General features: G+C 45.6%; 1 protein-coding gene and 1 pseudogene across 3 annotated transcripts in view; one reads left to right on the top strand and one right to left on the bottom strand.

Annotated features, from left to right (window-relative positions):
- Nucleotides 1-24,714, bottom strand: part of LRP1B (LDL receptor related protein 1B) — a 4,835,697-nt gene that overhangs the window by 4,298,656 nt on the left and 512,327 nt on the right. The gene's annotated exons all lie outside the window — the stretch shown is intronic.
- LOC138489539 (NFX1-type zinc finger-containing protein 1 pseudogene) lies at nt 3,710-6,043 on the top strand (annotated as a pseudogene).

The following is a 24,714-nucleotide window of genomic DNA, read 5'->3' as shown; positions in this document are numbered from 1 at the left end:
CCAAGAAAAGTATTTTGGCCAAAATGTACCGTCACAAAGTCCTTCAAAATCTTATAAAAACAGGAGAGAAATCAGGTTCAATGCTTAAAACCTATCGTAGGAAATTAATCTTAGAAGCGTTAATGGACAGTGCAATTTTTCTCAAAAGAAAGTTATTTATTTTACTGTTAAACAAAATGAAACCACTAACAAAACTAATAACTAAATTACAAAAAAGACTTCTCAATAAGCGAAATGTCAACAGAAAGAACTTCTTAAGTATCTGCGGAGGTGAATGGAATCACACTACGAGCATAGAACCATATTTTAATGAAGAAGCGTACAAACAAAAGCAAACAAATACAATTGCCATACATAGCAGTGATCGAGGTTATGAAAAAGTGAATAATACCATAATGGAACAAGAAGTACTCCTTACAAAAATATGCCCTGAAAACTACCCCTCCATTCAACTGAATCAGAACGTCTAGTGTACAAATGGCCATGCACGTCAATGTGCAACATTCCCAAACAATGTTTCAAATCTTTACGCCAATTCCTCAATAAATATGTAAAAAGCAAAGACAAAAACAAAATTAAATTACTGCAAAATATGGATACCTGTCCAGTGCGCAAGTACACAGGACTACAAGGACATTCATTGGCCTGCATTACAGGACCTACTTGTAAAACCACTTTCCATGATATCAAAAGGTTATCAACACATCATTCAACTATAAGAAATCTAGTCTATAAACTGTACTATGCTAAAAGTCCTGCTTTAGCACTAGCAAAGTTAAATAACATCCTTCTACATGGTACAGCAAAAGACCTACTTGAAGAAATTCACTATATCCAGAAAAAATATTTTGGAAGTGAAAGCCATTTACAGAATGAAATAGCTTTAAACCAATTAAGCAACAATTCTACACATGGCAACCTTTTGCTAAACACATACAAAAAAGAAATACTAAAATTTAAAAGTACATCAGCTGAAGTACCAAACCATGTATGTGTATGTTGCCGTAGAACTTTTTATAAAAGTAACACAGAAACTGTAGACCTATCATTCAAAATAGAAGACAATGAGGATTCTAAATGGTTTGAATTGGCTCTCGACCTTGTAGCAGAAAACAATTACGAAATAACCGAGCCCTTAATACTTTGCAGTTACTGCACTACAAAACTTGACAACAACCAAACTCCTTCACGTGCTATCACAAATAATTTCAAATTATACCCAGTACCAAAACCCCTACAACAACTTAATTTATATGAGAGCATCATAATTCAAACAGTACACCCATTTCAAGCAATAATACACCTTCAACCAAAAACAGCAAAATTACCTCCCTCTGAATTGGTAAAAGGCATTTGTGGAAAAGTAGTTTATTTACCATTAGATCTAAAAGAAAATGTGCATACTCTAGGAGTGCAATTTCCAATGCAGCAATCTTTAATTATCTTAGTAAATGGAGTAACTACAAAAGACAAAAAAATATGGCAACAGCTGGTAGATTTATATAAAGTTAGACAAGCCTTCCAATATCTTAAACAGAATAATGAATATTACAAAGAAATTAATATTGAAGAAAACTTGAAAGATACAACTGAAATAATTCAAGAAACACAAGAAGTTCGTCAATTTGAGCTACTAGATCCTGCTACAATATCAAATACTTTAGACCATTATGCAATTCATCCTTTGCACTGTAATGACACCGTAGAAGATGTACTGGAAACTTACCAAATGCGTCACACAAAAGGATCGCCAATCAGCATATGGGAAAAAAGTATAGAAGCACGTGCTTTTCCTCTACTCTTTTCTACTGTCAAAGGAGGAAGGTATGATGATAGACCTATTCAAATATCAGCTTCAGAATACCGCTCATTACGGATGTATTCTGAAGATCCTAGATTTAGACAAATGTGGAATATATATTCCACCTACTCTTTGAAAGTAAACTAGCAACTTTATTTTACGGAGTTGCACACATATTAAAATCAGGATCACACTTTCAAAATATGACAGCTACACTATTATTAGAAAAAGTGCAACAAAAGGATGAGGTTTTACAATCAAATATTACAAATCTATTAGCAAATATGCGTGGTACTAAAGAGTACTGGTTTCGACGTCATGGAGATGTACGTTGCATGATCAGAAACCTTGGCCCACCCACTTGGTTTGTTACATTAAGTTGTGCAGAATAGGCATGGGAAGATTTGCATGATTTCCTACGCATATCAAATAAAAACAAAACAAACATAGATATACTAAGACCTGGAGAACTTCGTTCTTTGGATCCTGTTAATGTTTCAAGATATTTTCACCATCGCTTAATTGCTATGCTACATTTTATTTGTAATAAAACTGTTCCTCCCCTTGGAGAAGTGCAACACTTCTTTTGGAGAAAAGAATGCCAAGCCAGAGGATATGCACCACATATCCACATGCTTTTATGGATTAAAGATGCTCCTAAATTTGGTCAAGACAGTGATGCCACTGTTTTACAGTTTATTGAAAAATATGTCACTTGTGAAATTCCATCAGAAGCCACAAATCGTGATCTTCATGCACACATTTTACAATTTCAAAGACACAAATGTGGAAAATATTGTCTTCGCAAATACAAAAACAAAGGCAAATACTACACCAAATGGCGATTTGGTTTCCCTAGACCAGTTACAAATACAGGTCAAGTGAACAACCTCATGTCTTCAGTTAGACATAGAGTTAAAGGTAAGTCACCTAAAAATACATATTCCATAAAAAGAAAAGAAGAAGAAAAATATATCAATGATTATAATGCAATCATTGCCCACTTATGGAATGCAAACATAGATATGCAGTACATTGCAGACAATTCTACTACAGTTGCATGGTATGTCACAGCATACTTAACTAAAGCAGAAAAGACAGAGCTCGAAGACCTCTGGAATGACCTGTCATCAGATAAAACAGTATCTCAGAAATTATACAGCTTGGGCATTGCAATGCTCACCCATAGAGAATGTGGATCATATGAAGCAGCTGATCGTTTAACTGGTACTGCATTCTATGGTAAATCTGAAAATATAGTATGGCTAAGTCTTGGTCCAGCTAAATCTAGAAAAAGAGTTCTAAAATCATATGAAGATATAGAAAAAATAGCCAAACATGATCCCAACAGCAAAGACATTTAAAAAAAACAATGTATTGGACACATACTACCCAAACAGAAGTAATACTTTGGAAAACATGTGTCTATACCACATAGCCCAAAACTACACATACAAAAATAATATGAAACCTGATGAAAAAAAGGTAAATACAGAGTGACAAACTGTGAAGGCAGCTTAGTTAAACTCAATAAACCAAATTTAATTAATCATATCAAATCGTCATTAAAGACTCCTCAATATAAAGAAGTATATTACATGTCCCTGCTACAACTCTTCAAACAATGGAGAAAAGAAGAACAATTACTAGATAACTATGACTCATATGATGATGCTTTCAAAGCAAATGAAAGCACTATAACTGATGTAAACTTTACACAGTACAAAACCACGAGAAAATCCACCAGCAGACCAACTCAGAAGAAACCCAGGGCCTGATGTTGACCCTCTAGGTGCCCGTTTACGTGGTGACAATGGACAAAACCCTTTAGGAGGGGGCTTACTTAATGGAAGGAGAAACTATTATGGCCAACCCCAGAATAGAGGCAGAGGGCAAAGGAACGGACCTGGAAACGAGGGAAGAAGAGGGCGGTTTGAGATCCAAGATGTAAGAGAACGGAGAGCATACCCACAAAGTTCTTTTCAGCAGGACCAAGCACAGGGCCGTGAGCAACCTCAGCTGGTACGGAGGCTGGGGTTCAAAGCCATGGAAGAGCTCCTGGACAAGGACCCCTCTGAAGTGGTCATCACGCTTGCTTCCCACTCTGGGCTGAGAGAGCTGCTCTCCTTCCCATCCATCAAGCCAAACTTCCTAGAGCTCATATGCAAGGTGCTGTGCAAGGCTTGCAGTTCCAAGCTTGATCGCCAAAGTGTTCAGCACCTGCTTGGCATCTTGAAGGAATCCAATTTCCTCAAGATGTGCCTTCCGCACTATGTAGTTAGCATGATGACGGAGGGTATGCCTTGTCGCCGCCACCAATACCCAGTACACATTGGCAACATTGTCTCCCTCATGCAGGATCTGGTGAGTGTCTTCCCGGCAAGCTCTGTACAGGAAACATCCATGCTTGTTTCCATCCTGCCAGCCTCAATGAACGCCCTGAGAGCATCTGGAGTGGATATTGGTGAAACGGTTGAGAAGAGTGTGGAAAAAATCCAGACCAACATTCAGCACCTCCAGGAGAGGAGACGAGCAGGAACTCTGCATGTGGACACATGCACCATAAAAGATTCAGAGGCCAATGACCAGGACAGCTACCGCACAATTACCATTTACCCCACATACAATGAGATCCACAAGAATGATAGGCCCTTCCTTCGCCCCAACATGCTTTCCGGGAGATATGATAGCACTTCCATCTACCTAGACACACATTTCCGCCTCTTGCGGGAGGATTTTGTCAGACCCCTGAGGGAAGGCATCATGGAGCTTCTCGAGAGCTTTGAGGACCAAGGTCTGCGGAAGAGGCACTTTGATGACATCAGCATCTACTTTGACACACGGATCATCGCCCCCCTGTGCTCCTATTCAGGAATTGTATACAAGGTACAGTTTGACACTAAACCCCTGAAGTTTGTTCGGTGGCAGAATTCCAAGCGTCTCATTTATGGCTCCCTGGTCTGCATGTCCAAGGACAACTTTGAGACATTCCTGTTTGCCACTGTGTCAGACCGTGATGCTGAGTGCCTGCAGCATGGAATGGTGCAGCTGCACTTTGAACAGAGTCAAGAGCTCCTGGCAGATGTTCAGCCCTCAGACTCTTTTCTCATGGTGGAGACCACGGCATACTTTGAGGCCTATAGACACGTCCTAGAAGGGCTGCAGGAGATTCAAGAGGAGGATATCCCATTCCAGAAATACATTGTAGAGTGTAACCCAGAGGTTGCACCTCCTAAGTACTTGCAGATGGGTGGCAGCTACGACCTTACTTCTTTGCTAGAGAGTGGGTCGAGTGTGGACAAGGTGCCTGTACCTCAGACCTATCACAGCATTGAAATCCTGAATCCTACAGCTTGGCCATCGAAAGAAGCTCTGCTGTTAGACGATTCTCAGATGGATGCATTACGACTTGCGCTGACCAAGGAGCTGGCCATTATCCAAGAACCTCCTGGAACAGGTAAAACATATGTGGGGCTGAAGATCGCGCAAGCCCTGCTCACGAATGACCACGTATGGCAGGTCAACCACCGGACATTTCCTGTCCTCGTGGTGTGCTACACCGACCACGCCCTCGACCAGTTTCTTGAAGGAATTCACACGTTTCTCGCCAAGGGGATTGTGCGTGTTGGAGGCCGAAGCAGCAGCGAGATCCTGAAGCAGTACACCTTGAGGGAGCTGCGGAGCTGCAGAGACTTCCGGCGGAACCTGCCGCAGCACCTGCGCAGGGCTTACATGGACATCAACACACAGTTGAAGCAATCGGAGCAGAGGCTGCTGGAGGGCAGCCAGCACTTGGAATGCACCATGCTGGGGGTTCTGCACGAGAGGTTTCTGGAGAAGCACATCCAGTCCAGTCACTGGCAGAGTCTTATTTATGGCCTGAATGATGACATGATTTATTACCAAGGAGGAAAACAGTCCATGATTCTGGAATGGCTTGGCCTTGGGATCACGGTTTTTACCAGGAACGTAGCAGACAACTATCAACTCGGGGCCCAGAATGCAGAGGAGCAAGAAGAGGCAGAGGAAGAGGAGGACAACAAAGAAGAAGAGGAGTTGATCACGGTTCCCGAGGAGGCAGACTTGCTGCAGGCAGACCGGGTGATTGAGGATGAGGAGGAGCGACGGCCAAAGAAGAAGATTGAGGCTGGCATAATGAATGAACTGGCCGACATGCTGCTTGCCATGAACCTGGACCAGCATCTGGTATTGCGGTGGAAGAGGCACCAGGATTCATCATGAGTGATAGAAGGGTGATTTTCCAAAATATATACATACCATTAAATCCTGAGATTTTGATTGAAAAACACTTGAACAATACCGGAATTAAGATTGAACAGACTAAAGAGTGGCTGGAAATAAGAAAAGAGGAAACTAAGCAGTCAATAAGAGATATATTAATGCAATTGGAAAAAACATTTGTGAATTCAGCAGACATTAAGAAGAAGAGAGGAAAGAGAGGTGCGGTGATGCTCGCGATATCAATGGTAATGTCTATAGTTGGAGCAATAATAGGTACCACAATATCAACAGCCAATTCTATTTCGGTAGGAAAACTGAGTACTAAAGCACAACAACTGAGTATTGACCTAGAAATAATACAAAAAACATTAGGTGGAATTAGAGGGGGACTGGATGAACAAGTAAGATTCATAAATGAAACTGCAATCATTCTAAATGAACAAGCGGATGTAATGCAACGGGCGACTAAAATAATACTTAAGCATGACAGAACTTTAAATGAAATATTGAACATAATGAGTCCTGTTGATAGACTATTGACAAATTATATGAGAGAAGTTCAAACTGCAGTTTCACAATTGATTCAAGGACATATTCCATTGTATTTTGTTTCGCAGGACATCATTCGTCAAATGATAGAAAGATTGACCAGGAGGGAAATTGACATAATACAGGTAAAAATTGCATTCCAAATGGGGAATGCAATGCCGTTATATGTGGACTTGGAAAGACTAGAGATCGGATTTTTGCTATGCATCCCATATGTAGCCCCTGATCTTATTTATCAAACGAAGTGGGTACACAACGTGGGATTTTGGCAAGAGGACAAATTCATTAAGATTAAGACTCCAGAAGTGGTGGCATTTCAGTCATGGGAACCTGAAGTTTATTTAATACCAAACCTAGAAACATGTGTAACATTTAAAGAACAAAATTATATGTGTCCAGGTAAACCGTTTGTTCCTGATGCCACAGATGCTATTTGTGGTTTGAAATCTGACCCAAGTATATCAGTGGGATGTGAAGTGATTATTAGTAATATGGGGAGTGAAGAAATGGCACAGGCTAAGATGGTCAGAGGTAAATGGTTGGTCAGCACCTGCTTAAAGAACATGACGGTAGTACATTTAAACCATGGAATATACGTGGTTAAACAGGTGAAATATAATTTTTTTATTTACAGGTTCCAAAGGATGCAATTGTGTCAATTGGGGGATTAACATTGTTTCATGTAACAAATGATGTTTGGGAAAGCCAAGTGGAAAATATCGATTTTTTTCAAAGGGATACTTTTCCAATAGATCCGGATGTGGAATATTTATTGAATCACAAAGAAAGACATGTTATAAAAATGAATTTGAGAAAAAACAATATTACAATTAGTAATCTGGGCATAATAGAAGTGGAAAGATTTAATTGGGGAACCTGGGGGGAACGCTCAATAGTGGGTTTGGCTATCCTGGTGCTAATCATGGGTGGATGGTTGATTGTGCTATCAGTAAAAATGAAAATGTTACTGATTTTACTAGCTACGTCAGGAAGAGAAAGATATCCCAATACACATGCATTTTAAAAGAAAAAAGAAAGAACAATTTGTTTTTAGGAATTGGCTTGGATTGTAGCCAAGTTCTAAAAACAAAAGGAGGGTATGTAAGGATATTTGGCGTGTTACAGCACAGAGTACAGCACTACTGCACAGGTAGCAATTTTTTTTTATGCAGCACCACCACAAGGGTGCGGTGCATTGCTATATGTGTTACCAGATCAACAAGGAAAGACAGGCTATTCAGTCAAAAACGATTTTAACATATAAGATGCAAATCTATTTTTACAGTTAAAAGCACACGTGCACATTCAAAAATGCACACTATTTTTTCACCTGAAATGCCTATGGTGCGAGAGACACATTTGAAAATTAATAACTAAGATTACTCATAACTAACCTGACTAATGAAACTGAAGTTAACATAATCCACTAATAAAAATGTGTCTCCACTGCAGAATTAGGCCTATTCTGAAAGTGAACTTTTAAACGCACATCCATTTTTTTTGTTTTCTCTGCTGCCCTGTCCACATAACTACAGGAAGCAAAAGAGCTCGAAAGAACAGGAAATCAGTTGGTTACAAAGTATTACTATAAAAATGAGCCATTGTGTAGAGAAGGAGGAGATGGCATGATTGATTCTGCTTGGAGCAGCGTCATAGCAAGTATCATGCTAGAGGGAGTGATCAGAGTTTTGCTGGGGGGAGTTTAAGGAGGAAGGAGGACAGTGGAGATTTGGAGAGCTAGGAGAAGGACCTGTTTTTTTCCTGGTTGGAGCATTTCTGCTGAAAAAGCTGAGAGTTCCAGGCAATGACCCCGGTTTGAGAAGGCAAGGCGCTCCTTTTCACTGGGGTTAATCTTCAAGGGAGCCACATTCAGAAAGAGAACAGCTGAAGAAAACTCGGGCTGAACAGATAAGGTAATTACATAAGTGTGGGAGCTGGTGTGTACGAGAATATTCAGTCAGAGTAGGAAAGGAGATTCCGGTGCCTTAATCACATGTTAATGTTGCAAATTGGGTTCTGTTCTCCGCCACTACTTTTTCAGTGTATCACAGACAATGCTGTTACTGTGCTATTTTATTTATTTCTGTAAAGAGTGAGATCGTGTTTAAATGCAACTTTTATAATACAGAAAAATATTTGAAAGCAGACGGGTGGTGTGTCTTATATTTACCAATATAGTGCTGATGATGAGGGGAGGTTTTAAACAATGCAATTGTCATTTTAAGACAGATGTGTGCATGATCATATTCAGTATGGACAGTTGAGAGTGATTGTTTGTAGCATAGCTCGTTGGAGGTACATGAGCCAACGGGAAGAGGGACTCTCTGAACATAGTTCTCTACCGTATATAAGGTAGTGGAAATTACCACAAAATTACCACATATAGCTCTCTGTCGTAAATAAGTCAGTGAGATCGCCCATGGTGGCACACTAACACTGAAAATGTGGTATTCCTAAAATGTAGGTCTGAGGTCTCTCTAGTGATTACACGAAAAATATAAGCAAAGATAAGGGATTCTGGACATTGTGGCCACAAATAAAACAAGGGAATTATGCTCACCAAAATACCACCAACCACGCATACCAACCACGCATACCAAATATGCATGTCTGGGTGCTGAAATAATGCATGTCCACTGTATTATTGTTGCACATGGCCCAATCTGAATACAGGGAGTGATTATTGCTAAGTTATTTTTCGGCGGTAATAAAATACCGTCAGGCCCCAAATCTCCACAAAATACCCTACAGCACTATAACTTATGTAAACTTTACACAGTACAAAACAATGTTGTACAATGAACAGCAACACAAAGAGAACTCCAAGCCCAACTAGATAAGGACACTCCTGACAGTAGCCAACCTTCTGTAACAGGAAGCCAAGAACCACTGGGAGAACCACTAATAATAAATGAGGCAGAATTAGCTATGATAGAAGTAGAAAACACCATGTGTCAGTATGAAGATAAAGAAGACTTAACTATACTACAATCAAAACTAAACGATGAGCACAGTAGCATTTTTCAAGAAGTAACAAAACGAATTGCACATGGTGTAAAACATGAAAATAAAGAATGTTCCTGCCATAAATATAAACCTATACTACTGTACGTCAGTGGTGAAGCTGGTTCTGGCAAAACATTCCTAATCAAAATCATTAGTAAGTTCCTTCAACAATTGACAAACAACAAACTGTCAGCTGTTGTCACTGCCCCCACAGGTTTAGCTGCCTACAACATAGGTGGTGTTACATTACACTGATTACTACTATTACCAGTAGAACACCAGAAAAAATTAGACTATTATAAACTTTCTGCAGAAGCTGCAATAGAATTACGCAGAGTATTGAAACAAATGAAAATGCTACTAATAGATGAAGTGAGCATGGTCTCCAACCTGATGTTAGCTTTGATTCACCTCAGATTACAAGAAGTACTCAAAACAGATTATGAAGAGCTCTTTGCAGGAAAACACATTATTGTTTTGGAGATCTGCTTCAATTAACACCAGTAAAAGGTGAGCCAATTTTTAAAACATTAGGACACAAACTCTGCCGTAAAACTGTTGCCAGCATTGGAAATGTCAACATTTGGCAACATTTCCAATACAAAGAATTAACAGAAAACATACGGCAATCTGCAGATCTCACTTATGCCAACATTTTAAAAAGTATCAGAGTTGGTATACTTTCTAAAGAAGCAGAAGCAATATTGAAAATCCAGCACATTAATGCACTTTATGGCGAAAATGCATGTGCTACAGATGTTATGGAACAATTAGCTCAAAAAAATGTCAATTGTATGGGCTTAATGCCAACTCTTGCAAGCTGTTTCAAATTCAATGAAATCATGCTAAGTAAAGAAATGCAACCAATCATGGAAATTAGCGCCACAGACAAACTAGATGTACATGGTATGACACTACCCATGTGTGATCAAGCCACAACAAGTCTAAATAGTTTGGAAAAATCAATCTCAAACACAGCAGGCTTAGAAAAGATATTAAAATTATCCTTAAATTGCAGAGTAATGCTTAAACGTAACCTTGATGTGGACAAGGACTAGTTAATGTAGCACTTGGTACAGTTGTTGGCTTTCAAACATACTCACGCGACAACAAAATTCAGTTTGTCAATATACTCTTTAACAAACTTTCAGAAGTAAAAAGGATAGGACGCTCAACAGCTAGATTCCTTCTCTTCAAAGATATGTATGTACGCAGAGAACAATTTTCTCTAACTCTTGCATACGCAGTCACGATTCATAAATCACAAGGTCTTACCCTAGACAAAGCAATGATAGATATTGGTAACACAGTCTTTAAAGAAGGCATGAGCTATGTAGCACTATCACGCTTACATACACTTGACGGTCTATTTCTAATCAACTTTGATGCAAGTAAAATAAACGCTGATATTCCTTGCATTTTAGAGTACATTAGACTTCGCTCACTATACACCCCAACCTAAACACATATTGTGTTCCACAAAAAGTAAAACGTTACAAAAGAAAAATAAATAAAACAGAAATGCAACAGGATGTCACTGCAAATCCTCCAAAGAGAGTAAAAGAAACTAATACTTCATCAAGTACCACAAGCAAAAAAGAATCCATTAGGGAAAATAAACCAGGTACTTCGTTAAAGACGGAAGACAAACTCCAAAAAAAGCAGTTAGATACAGAACTACCTGGACCATTTACATTCTCAAATATAGTTTGTGTAAGTTGCTACCCAAATGTAGCAATGAATATGCTATTTCAATTACCACCAATTGTTGACAACATTTACTTACACAGTACAGACCCATTGTGTTTGCAAATGTTAGTACTTCACAGAAATGCAGCAAACAATCCTGACAACACGTATAGTGTTTATGAAAAAAGACAACAATTGGACTACTGTGCTGGAATGGTGAAATTCACTATAAATTCACAGGAAGATCCACAAGAATTTCTAATGTACTTACTACAAGTACTGGAATACAAAAACATACCTATAAATGAAATTTTTCAGATTTCATACATGTGGAAACATACATGCACTCTCTGCAACAATGTGACACAAGAAGAAATCCCCAATGAACGCTTCATATATATATATCAATACCAAATTGTGAATCCATTCCATTTCAGCGACTTGTACAAAATGCAAACCATGGTAGATTATGCTCTACCTGCAATTCAGATAATCGCTCCACGTTACTAATACAAACACATAGTAAATACATAATACTAATGCTTCTACCTTACAATGCAGATGGTACCAAAAACAACTGCAAGCTGACTGGATTCACACATGGTCAAATATCACTTGGTAAGAAAACCTTCACAACAATAGGTATAATCTAGCACGCAGGAGCCACAACCAATTCAGGGTACTACACTGCATATATAAAAAAGAAATGTGGATGGTTTGAATGTAATGATAGTACCATTACTCTAAAGCAGCGATTACCAGGATATCTTACAAACGCTTATTTGATGTTCTTAAAACCAAAATTCGATAACTAAACTGTATTTAAACCCTAAGTAAACTTGTGTTAAAAAAATATAAACTGTTAGAATACTCCAAAAGCTATCTAACTGCTGAAAGATTCTACAACAACTAATCAGATAAATGAATACCACTAAATTAGACCAACAAATACACAGTTAGAATACGCCAATTAGTATCTAACTGTCCCAAAATTAAACAATATCCAAATAGCTAAATCAATACCACTAAAATATATCATAACAATAGACAGTTAGAATACGCCGCTTGGTATCTAACTGCTCCAAAATTGTATAATATCAAAACAAATAAATAATATGTTACTTCTCCAAAAAAATACAACAAGCCAAAGTATAAAGCATTAGCCAGAAACAACAAGTGAACACTGAAAACAAACAAACAAATAAACTGTAGCATATCAGAAAAAGGTTTTTTTTTAATCCAACATGGATTTTTTTTTCTCCCACAGACCCAATGATTTTAGCAAGAAATACAGAAACTGAGAAAATTGCACAGTACTCTGATCTGTAATCTACTAAATATGAGGGTCCCCAAAAAAAAAAGTATATTGATTATGCAATGTAATAAGTCATTACAAAATCCTAATACTAACATGCTATTTTCTTTTATCACAGAAATTAACAAGAAATACATGTACCTCGGTTACTAGACCAAACAGTAAGTATACAATAATAAGGAGAACCATAGCAGCATATCACATGCATAGTATCTAATACCATTGTTCCTTATACATTTGTTTTTCACCCAAAGTTATAAGCAAATATGAATGTGATATGCTGCGGTGATTGTTGCCAGGGCATAGAGTCTTGGGTGCATGGCAACCACCGCAGCATATCACATCCATAGAGTCAAACATTTCAACTATGGTTTATGGAAACGTTTAATGTCTGCGGACATTATGAGTGTTCTTAGAACACTTTCAACTTGCCAGCAAACAATACGGACAGTGTTTTCAGGACACCCCCTACAAACATTTCAGAACAACGCGATAGTTCTTAGATCACTTTCAACTTGACAACGAACAATACGGACAGTGTCCTCAGGATACCCCCATTTTGTTTATTTGCGAACATTTCAGGACACTGCGAGTGTTCTTAGAACACATTCAACTTGCCAGCGAACAATACGGACTACGCCTTCAGGGCACCCCCTACGAACATTCCAGGACACCGCGTGTGTTCGTAGAAACGTCTTCAGAACACCCCCATTTGTTTATTTGCAAACATTTCAGGACACTGCGAATGTTCTTAGACCACATTCAACTTGACAGAGAACAATACGGACAGCGTCCTCAGGACGCCCCCTACGAACATTCCCCGGACACACGAGTGTTCTTAGAAGCATCTTCAGAACACCACCATCTTGTTTATTTGCAAACATTTCAGGACACCGCAAGTGTTCTTAGAACACATTCAACTTGACAACGAACAATACGGACAGTGTCCTCAGAACACCCCCTTTTCGTTTATTTGCGAACATTTCAGGACACCATGAGTGTTCTAAGAACAATATGAACAGCATCTTCAGGACACCCCCTACGAACATTTCAGAACAACGCGAGAGTTCTTAGAACACATTCAACTTGCCAGCGAACAATACGGACTATGCCTTCAGGACACCCCCTACGAACATTCCAGGACACCGGGAGTGTTCTTAGAAACGTCTTCAGAACACCCCCATTTGTTTATTTGCAAACATTTCAGGACACCGCGAGTTTTCTTAGACCACATTCAACTTGACAGAGAACAATACGGACAGCGTCCTCAGGACACCCCCTACGAACATTCCCCGGACACACGAGTGTTCTTAGAAGCATCTTCAGAGCACCACCATCTTGTTTATTTGCAAACATTTCAGGACACCGCAAGTGTTCTTAGAACACATTCAACTTGACAACGAACAATACGGACAGTGTCCTCAGAACACCCCCATTTCGTTTATTTGCAAACATTTCAGGACACCATGAGTGTTCTAAGAACACATTCAACTTGACAGAGAACAATATGAACAGCATCTTCAGGACATCCCCTACGAACATTTCAGAACAACGCGGGAGTTCTTAGAACACATTCAACTTGCCAGCGAACAATACGGACTATGCCTTCAGGACACCCCCTACGAACATTCCAGGACACCGGGAGTGTTCTTAGAAACGTCTTCAGAACACCCCCATTTTGTTTATTCGCGAACATTTCAGGACACCGCAAGTGTTCTTAGAACACATTCAACTTGACAGAGAACAATACGGACAATGTCCTCAGGACACCCCCATTTTGTTTATTTGCAAACATTAGAGGACACCGCAAGTGTTCTTAGAACACATTCAACTTGTCAGCCACAACTCCCATTCATATTTGCGAACATTTCAGGACAAAGCTAGTGTTCGACAACATCTTCAGAACACCCCCATTTTGTGTATTTGCGAACATTTCAGGACACCGCAAGTTTTCTTAGAACATATTCAACTTGACAACGAACAATACGGACAGCGACCCCAGGACACACCCAGTTTGTTTATTTGCGAACATTTCAGGACACTGCGAGTGTTCTTAGAACAGTTTCCGTTTGCTTGCGAACAAAACGGACACATATTGAGCCCTCAGAACACCCCCATTCAGTTTATTTAGAACATTTCAGAACACCCGTGATGTCCGCAGACAAATTGAACACAAAAAGAATGTCTAACACATAAAAAACACAACTTTCATCCTATCTCATACACTCCCACCCTCCCCGAACACTCCTACACACCAACACACTCTACTAAATACAAATTGTGAACAAAGTTTCACCGCGCTGTCTCCGGACGGCCGCGAATCCAAGATGGCAGGTGCTACTGAAAATCTGACGTGCTTCACGCTCCACGCCGTCCAATCAGCGAACACGTTGCATGTCCGCGAACATCACGCAAGCCAATTGGCCAATCAGGACACTGTCCGCGGAGTGAACAGGGAAGTGTGTCCGCGGACCGAACACAGATATCACTAATTTTTTTTTACCTACTTTTTGGTCATTTAAAAAAAAAACTACTAGACAGATTTACACCAAATTTGCAAAAGCACACTTTCGGGACCAAGCCGCTGCTCCTGTTCCAAATTTGGTGAAAATCCGTCCAGCGGTTTGGGCTGTAGATGCGAGCAAAACATTTTTCCCATTCAGTCTATGGACCCCCCCTCTAACTTTGCCCCCCCTGGACGAATCCTCACCAAACTTTGCAAAAAAATTCAGAGTGACCCAAATTTTAGTGAGGGTCCGTCCAGGGTGAGCGAAGTTATAAGCCGCCCAAAAAGTGCTCTTCCTATGGAAACAGCAACTTAACCATAACTACATGGCCACTACCGTTCTTACTCGGTTTTACTTGGAACCATAACGTCCCTTCGACAAAGTTTTTTCACTGAATATATATATATATATATATTCAGTGCAAATATTCAGTGAAAAAACTTTGTCAAAGGGACATTATGTTTCCAAGTAAAACCGAAAAACCCTTGACATTTGTGATGTCATCTTTGATGTCCTGGGTGTTTGTCTTAGCAGTGCACGGTGGTGGTGCGAGTTATGGTTGCTTAGCTTACCATAACTGGCGAATTTCAAGGGTTTTTCGGTTTTATTTGGAACCATAACGTCCCCTTGACAAAGTTTTTTCACTGAATTTCATAGGTTTTTAGTAGCGCAACTTAACCATAACGTCCCTTTAACAAAGTTTTTTCATTGAATTTCATATTTTTTTATTAGTGCAACTTAACCATAACGTCCCTGTAACATTTTTTGTTAACAACATTTTTAAGGTTTTTATTCGTGCAACGTCACCATAACATCCTTTTCAATAGATGAAGACCACTAACATCTTATGTCCTCAAAGTGGCAATGCCAGGTGGTAAAAAAAACAAAAAGATTTTCTTCCTACATGGACACCATGGAAAGGGAAGGCGGGGTGTATAAAGAACACAACAGGGAATGAGCGGGGGGTGGGAGGGATTAGGGTACAAATGGGGCAAGAGCAGGGGGTGGGGGGAAAAGGAAGGAAACACGGGGCATGAGCGGTGGTGGGGGGAACACGAGAGAGACACAGGGCAGGAGCAGCGGGTGGGGAGGAACATGAGGGAGACATGGGGTATGAGCGGAGGGTGGGGAGGAACACAAGGGAGACACGGGGCATGAGCGTGGGGTAGAGGGGGTACAGGGCACACACGGGACATGAGCAGGGGTGGGGGGGAAAGGAGAGAGACAAGGGTTATGAGCGGGGGTGGGGGGAACACGAGGGAGACAGGGGGCATGCGTGGGGGGGTGGGGGGTAACACGAGGGAAACACGGGCCATGAGCGGGGGTGGGGGGAACACGAGAGAGACACAGGGCATGAGCGGGGGCTGGGGGGCAACAGGAGACAGACACGGGGCATGAGAGGGGGTGGGACCAACAGGAGAGAGACATGGGGCATGAGCGGGGGGTGGGGAGAACAGGAGACAGATACGGGGCATGAGCGGGGGGGTGGGGAGAACAGGAGACAGACACGGGGCATGAGCGGGGGATGGGGAACAGGAGACAAATATGTGGAATGAGCGGGTGTGGGGAGAACAGGAGACAGACACGGGGCATGAGCGGGGGGGTGCAGGGCAACAGAAGAGAGACACCGGGCTTGAGTGCGGAGTGGGGGGGTACAGGAGACAGACACGGGGCATGGGGGGCAACAGGAGACAGACACGGGGCATGAGCAGGGGGTGGGTGAACAGGAGACATACACGGGGCATGAGCGGGGGGTGGGGGGAACAGAAGACAGACACGGGGCATGAGCAGGGGGTGGGGGGCAACAGGGGAAAGACACGGGGCATGAGCGGGGGTGGGGGGGTACAGGAGACAGACACAGTGCATGAGCAGGGGGTGGGGGGCAACAGGAGAGAGACATGGGGCATGAGCGGGGGGGTGGGGGGTACAGGAAACAGACACGGGGCATGAGCGGGGGGCAACAGGAGTGAGACATGGGGCATGAGCGGGTGGGGGGAACAGGAGACAGACACGGGGCATGAGCGGGGGGGCAACAGGAGAGAGACACGGGGCATGAGCGGGTGGGGGGAACAGGAGACAGACACGGGGCATGAGCGGGGGTGGGGGGTACAGGAGACAGACACGGGGCAAGAGCGGGGGGTGGGGGGCAACAGGAACAGGAGACAGACACGGGGCATGAGCGGGGGGTAGGGGGCAACAGGAGACAGACACGGGGCATGAGCAGGGGGTGGGGGCAACAGGAGACAAACACGGGGCATGAGCGGGCCATGGGGGAACAGGAGACAGACACGGAGCATGAGCGGGGGTGGGGAGACAGAAGACAGACACGGGGCATGAGCGGGGGTTGGGGGGCAACAGGAGACAGACACGGGGCATGAGCGGGGGGTGGGGGCCAACATGAGAGACACAGGGCATGAGCAGGGGGTGGGGGGAACAGGAGACAGACACGGGGCATGAGTGAGGGGTGGGGGGAACAGGAGACAGACACGGGGCATGAGCGGGGGGTGGGGGAACAACAGACACGGGGCATGAGTGGGGGGTGGGGAGAACAGACACGGGGTATGAGTGGGGGGCAACAGGAGACAGACACGGGGCATGAGCGGGGGGTGGGAGGAACAGGAGACAGACACGGGGCATGACCGGGGGGGTGGGGAGAACAGGAGACAGACACAGGGCATGAGCAGGGGGTGGGGGGCAACAAGAGAGAGACACGGGGCATGAGCGGGTGGGAGCAACAGGAGACAGACACGTAGCATGAGCGGGTGGGGGGAACAGGAGACAGCCACGGGGCATGAGTGGGGGGTGGGGGGCAACAGGTGATAGACACGGGCATGAGTGGGGGGTGGGGGGAACAGGACATAGACACGGGGCATGAGCGGGGGGTGGGGAGAACAGTAGACAGACACGGGGCATGAGCAGGGGTGTGGGGGGCAACAGGAGACAGACATGGCACATGAGGGGAACAGGAGACAGATACGGGGCATGAGCAGGGGGTGGGGAGAACAGGAGACAGACACGGGGCATGAGCGGGGGGAACAGAAGACAGACATGGGGCATGAGCAGGGGGTGGGGGGAAGGGGAGAGGGACACACGGGGCATGAGCGGGGGTGGGGGGAGGGAGAGAGACACACGGGGCATGAGTGGGGGGTGGGAGGAGGGAGAGAGACACGGGGCATGAGCGGGGGTGGGGGGAGGGAGAGAGACATGGGGCATGAGCGGGGGTGGGCGGGAGGGAGAGAGAGACACGTGGCATGAGCGGGGGGTGGGCGGGATGGAGAGAGACACACGGGGCATGAGTGGGGGGTGGGCGGGAGGGGGAGAGACACATAGGGCATCAGTGGGGGTGGGCGGCAGGGGGAGAGACACACGGGGCATGAGCGGGTGGTGGGCGGGAGGGGTAGAGCACACAGGGCATGAGCAGGGGTGGGGGGAGGGAGAGAGACACACGGGGCATGAGCGGGGGGTGGGGGGAAGGGGAGAGAGACACATGGGGCATGAGCAGGGGGTGGGGGAGGGAGAGAGACACACGGGGCATGAGTGGAGGGTGGGCGGGAGGGGGAGAGACACACAGGGCATGAGCAGGGGGTAGGCGGGAGATGGAGAGACACACGGGGCATGAGCGGGGGGTGGGCGGGAGGGGGAGAGACACACGGGGCATGAGCGGGGGTGGCCGGGAAGGGGGAGACACACGGGGCATGAGCGGGGTGTGGCCTGGAGGGGGAGAGACACACGGGGCATGAGCGGGTGGTGGACGGGAGGGGGAGAGACACACGGGGCAGGAGCGGGGGTGAGGGGGAGGGATTGAGTCACACAGGGCATGAGCGGGGGTGGGGGGGAGGGAGAGAGACACACGAGGCATGAGCGGGGGGTGGGGGGAAGGGGAGAGACACGGGGCATGAGCGGGGGTGGGGAGAGGGAGAGAGACACACGGGGCATGAGAGGGGGTGGGGGAAGGGGAGAGACACATGGGGCATGAGCGGGGGTTGGGCGGGAGGGGGAGAGACACACGGGGCATGAGTGAAGAGCGGGGGTGGGCGGGTGGTGGTGAGACACATTGGGCAAGAGCGGGGGTGGGGCGTGGGCGGGAGGGGGAGAGACACACGAGGCATGAGGGGGGTGGGTGGGAGGGAGAGAGAGAGACACATGGGGCATGAGCGGGGGTGGGTGGGAGGGAGAGAGAGAGACACACGGGGCATGAGCGTGGGGTGGGCGGGAGGGGGAGAGACACACGGGGCATGAGTGGGGGGTGGGCAGGAAGGGGGAGACACACGGGGCATGAGCAGGGTGTGGCCTGGGGGGGAGAGACACATGGGGCATGAGCGGCTGGTGGACGGGAGGGGGAGAGAAACACGGGGCAGGAGCGGGGGTGAGGGGGAGGGAGAGAGACACACAGGGCATGAGCGGTTATGGGGGGAGGGAGAGAGACACACGAGGCATGAGCGGGGGGTGGGGGGAGGGAGAGAGAGAGACACACGGGGCATGAGCGTGGGGTGGGCGGGAGGGGGAGAGACACACGGGGCATGAGCGGGGGGTGGGCAGGAAGGGGGAGACACACGGGGCATGAGCAGGGTGTGGCCTGGGGGGGAGAGACACACGGGGCATGAGCGGGTGGTGGACGGGAGGGGGAGAGAAACACGGGCCATGAGCGGGGGTGGGGGGAGGGAGAGAGACACACGGGGCATGAGAGGGGGTGAGTGGGAGGGGGAGAGACACAAGGGGCATGAGCGATGAGCGGGGGTGGGCGGGAGGGGGAGAGACACACAGGGCAAGAGCGGGGGCGGGGCGTGGGCGGGAGGGGGAGAGACACACGAGGCATGAGCGGGGGTGAGTGGGAGGGAGAGAGAGAGACACATGGGGCATGAGAGGGGGTGGGTGGGAGGGAGAGAGACACACGAGGCCTGAGCGGGGGGTGGGGGAAGGGGAGAAAGACACAGGGCATGAGTGGGGGTGGAGGGGAGGGAGAGAGACACACGGAGCATGAGCGGGGGCGGGGGGGAGGGAGAGAGACACACAGGGCATGAGCGGGGATGGGGGGAGGGAGAGAGACACACGAGGCATGAGGGGGGGGTGGGGGAAGGGGAGAGACACGGGCCATGAGCGGGGGTGGGGGGAGGGAGAGAGACACACGGGGCATGAGAGGGGGTGAGCGGGAGGGGGAGAGACACAAGGGGCATGAGCAATGAGCAGGGGTGGGCGGGAGGGGGAGAGACACACAGGGCAAGAGCGGGGGCGGGGCGTGGGCAGGCGGGGGAGAGACACACGAGGCATGAGCGGGGGTGGGTGGGAGGTCGAGAGAGAGAGGCATGGGGCATGAGAGGGGGTGGGTGGGAGGGAGAGAGACACACAAGGCATGAGCGGGGGGTGGGGGAAGGGGAGAAAGACACGGGGCATGAGTGGGGGTGGAGGGGAGGGAGAGAGACACACGGAGCATGAGCGGGGGTGGGGAGGAGGGAGAGAGACACACATGGCATTAGTGGGGGTGGGGGAAGGAGAGAGACACACGGAGCATGAGCGGGGTTGGGCGGGACGGGTAGAGACACGTGGGTGGGAGGGAGAGAAAGAGACACACGAGGCATGAGCGGGGGTGGGTGGGAGGGAGAGAGAGAGACACATGAGGCATGAGCGAGGGGTGGGGGAAGGGTAGAGAGACACGGGGCATGAGCGGGAGTGGAGGGGAGCGAGAGAGACACACAGAGCATGAGCGGGGGTGGGGGTGAGGGAGAGAGACACATGGGGCATGAGCGGGGGGTGGGCGGGAGGGGGAGAGACACACGGGGCATGAGCTTGGGTGGGGGGGATGTTTAGAGACACACGGGGCATGAGCAGGGGGTGGGGGGAAGGGGAGAGAGACACACGGGGCATGAGCGGGGGTGGGCGGGAGGGAGAGAGAGACACACGAGGCATGAGCAGGGGGTGGGGGGAAGGGGAGAGAGACACACAGGGCATGAGCGGGGGTGGGGGGAGGGAGAGAGACACAAGGGGCATGAGCGGGGAGTGGGGGAAGGGGAGAGAGACACACGGGGCATGAGCGGGAGGTGCGGGAAGCGGAGAGAGACACATGGGGCATGAGCGTGGGGGTGGGGGGAGGGAGAGAGAAACACTGGGCATGAGCGGGGGGTGGGGGGGAGGGAGAGAGACACACAGCATTCGTGTGCTCGCGGCAGATCCCGCTCCTCGGCCCTCCACTGGCCACCATGTGCCGAAGGCGTGAGCGGGGGGCTGGAGGAACAGGGGACACACGGAGCATGAGTGGGGTGGGGGGGACAAGAAGGACACTCGGGGCATGAGCGGGGGTGGGAGGAACAGGAGACAGACACAAGACTTACTGTGCAGGCGGCGTGGAACAAAGATGGCGGGCGTCTCTGAAGCCAGACGCACTGCACGCTTTCACTGCATCCAATGAGAGAGCACGTCAGATGTCCGCGGACATCACGCAAGCTGCTTGCCCAATCACCGTCCTGTCCGCGGAGCGAACAGGGAAGTGTGTCCGCGAAGCGAACATAGATATCACTAATTTTTTTCACTTACATTTTTGTCTTTTTTTAAAAAACTACTGGACGGATTTACACCAAATAAAGCAAAGCACGCTTTCGGGACCAAGCCGCCGCTCCTGCCGCAAATGGTGTAAATCATTATGTCTATGGGAAAAAAAAAAGGTTTTGGGCCCCCCCCCCCTATAACTTTGCACTCCCTGGAAGAATCCTCACCAAACTTTGCAAAAAAATTCAGAGTGACCCAAATACTTTTTTTTGCAAAGTTTGGTGAGGATTTGTGCAGGGGGAGCAAAGTTATAAGCCGCCCAAAAAGTGCTCTTCCTATGGAAACACCAACTTAACCATAACTACATGGCCACTACCATGGCCGTGTAATATATATATATATATATATATATATATATATATATATATATATATATATCCTTTTTTTCTTCACACTGATAGAATCAGGTAAAACTGAGCAGCACTCTTCATTTAGCCCAAAAAGTTAATCCGGACGTCCAATTTCACAATTAAAAAGTCATCTTTATTGGTGCCTTGCAAGACGGCACAAACATATTAAAAAGCCATTAACATAAGGCTCCCCCAAAGTGCAAAAAAGATGTGCGTGTTGGGAACGTTAACGCGTTTCGCGGCTTTCCCTGCCGCTTGGTCACAACAATTCGTTCCCTTAGAACCATAGAGTTTAAAAAACAGTGATGCAGAGTGAGACGGTGCTCATTACCGCCGAAATGGAAGAGGGACTCTGATGAAAAGTACACCCATCCAGAGCAAGTCAGAGGCTGACATGTTTGACATATAAAAAACTGTATTGACTAAAACACAGTTAGATTGGAATTAGTATTCTAACCCCCATAGGTAATACATATGGGGATATTTTCTATAGGGAATTTAGACCAACTAGACATATGTGAGTTCCCCACAGTGGGCTTCTCATAACTTGCCCGTAACGGTGGGTGCCGATCATAGGAGACCCTCTATGCCATGTATGAGCTTCAACATCTTATAACTGTTGATCGCCCATCTCATGCACTACTCTTGGTGAAACGGAGAAAGTGGTCAACAATATTAATTGACCCCATGATCTTCAGAGAGAGTTCAACATTATAAAATGCCTAGTGCATAATCTGTATAATTTCTGTATAGTGCATGGCGTGTAGATCTACAAATCGAAACTACAAACTTATGATCAAATGTGTTACTCAAGATGGCATGTACCACTCATTAATCTGATGCAAAGTGCAGCTAAGTAATGCTCAAATTGAATTCATTGTTATCTAATACATAGTGCATGGGAGTGCGGCAAGAGGGGACTGTGTACATTAGGACAGGATGTTATCTTATCTACTCATCATCCCTCTAACACGGCAAGAAATTCCTCAAACACTGCATATCCTGTTAAAACAAACTCTAACGTGCCTAAGTGTATGTAAAAAAGTGTATAAAATCATGATTGGTGTAAACATAGTGGTGCACAGACAATCAACCATACCATTAAAAACCTATATGTGTATATGTGGTGAGAAACAAGTTAAAATCATGTTAAAATGCAAACATTTAAGTGTCTCTCAGTTTCATCGGACTGTATAATTCCAGCAATTTGTTGTGTATCTCAATTCTCAATGTTTGCTGGAAGATTGTAAGTTGGAAAGAACCCAGAAAACCACAGGACATTGAACCATATGGGGGACAGAAAGGAGAGAAACTGAAGACCAATTTACAACAATTAATGATTATTATTATTGTCCCAAAAATGTGTAAAGTTCCGCATCTATGTTGTGTCCTTGCGGAAATTTGCTTTCAAAATCCAATATACAACGAGTCTCTTTCTGTCTCAGGATCTTTTCTTTGTCTCCTCCTCTTGGTCCCGTCTCTATTTTATGAATGCCAAAGAACCCAAAACTGCTCATGTCCTTTATATGATATTCTGCGAAATGTTTGGCCATTGGGTAGTTTGCATCGTTGTTCGTGATTGCTCTTACATGTTGTTGGATACGTGTTTTGAGTTTACATTTAGTGCTTCCTATATACCACTTGTTGCACGCGCAGGTCAGCACATAAATGACGTATTCCGTCTCACAGGTAATTTTTCCTAATATAGGAACCGAATGCCCAGTGATCGGATGTTTGAAGGAGCCTTGTGTTATGGCATACTTGCAAATGTTGCAGCGGGTACATTTAAAAAAGCCCTCTTTCTTGTGGTCTACTAGCCACCTCCTCTCTCTGTTGTTTTCTTCCTGGGTCATGTAGCTTTGAACCAAGATGTCTCTTATCGACTTGTTTTTTCTAAAAGTTATCCGTGGATAATTCTGGAGATTTTTATTAAGATCCTGATCCGCCATGAGGATTCTCCAATGATTGTTGAGAATCCGTCTAATCTTGAGTGCTTGAGTATCAAAAGTTAGAATTAGTCGCGTACTGTCTTTCTCTATAGTTTTCTTTTCATTATGTTCAGTTCCTGCTATGAGTTTCGAGCGGTCCTTAGCTCTTGCTTTGAGGTATGCCCTCTCCACAACTCTCCTCGGATATTGTTGTTTGGAAAAGCCTTGCGCGGTGATTTCTGCTCTCCATATCATAGGATTTTAGGGTACTGTTGTTTCTTCGTAGCCGGATGAATTCTCCATAGGGAACACTCCATATCAGATTTTTTGGATGTCCACTTTGTGCATGGAGTGGTGAATTGGTCCCTGTGATTTTTCTGTGTAGTTCACTGGTGAGTTTGTTGTCTACTATTCTCACATTCACGTTGAGAAATGTAATCAAAGTACGACTGTGTGTTTCTGTGAACCGGAGATTGTTTTCATTGATGTTTAGATATTTAACAAACTCCATCCATCCTTGTTCGGTCCCTTTCCGTATTATGAAGAGATCGTCAATATATCTCAACCAGAGGACAATGTTGTCTGTGTATTTTTGATTCTTCTCCGTCCACACCTCTCGTTCTTTCCAGGCACCCATAGTCAGATTGGCATAGGGCGGCGCAAAAGTAGTGCCCATGGCGGTTCCTTGTAGCTGTTTGAAAAATTCATTGTTGAATAAGAAGATATATATATCAATGAATCTAGCGATGCCGCCATTTTCTCCACGGGAAAAGTCTCTCTGCATGTC

Source organism: Ambystoma mexicanum, chromosome 9 (genome assembly GCF_040938575.1).
Source record: "Ambystoma mexicanum isolate Mex_15411 chromosome 9, UKY_AmexF1_1, whole genome shotgun sequence".
In the NCBI taxonomy this organism is placed as follows: domain Eukaryota; kingdom Metazoa; phylum Chordata; class Amphibia; order Caudata; family Ambystomatidae; genus Ambystoma; species Ambystoma mexicanum.
Note: the sequence above shows the minus strand (reverse complement) of the source record. Positions and strands in the feature narration are given on the sequence as shown.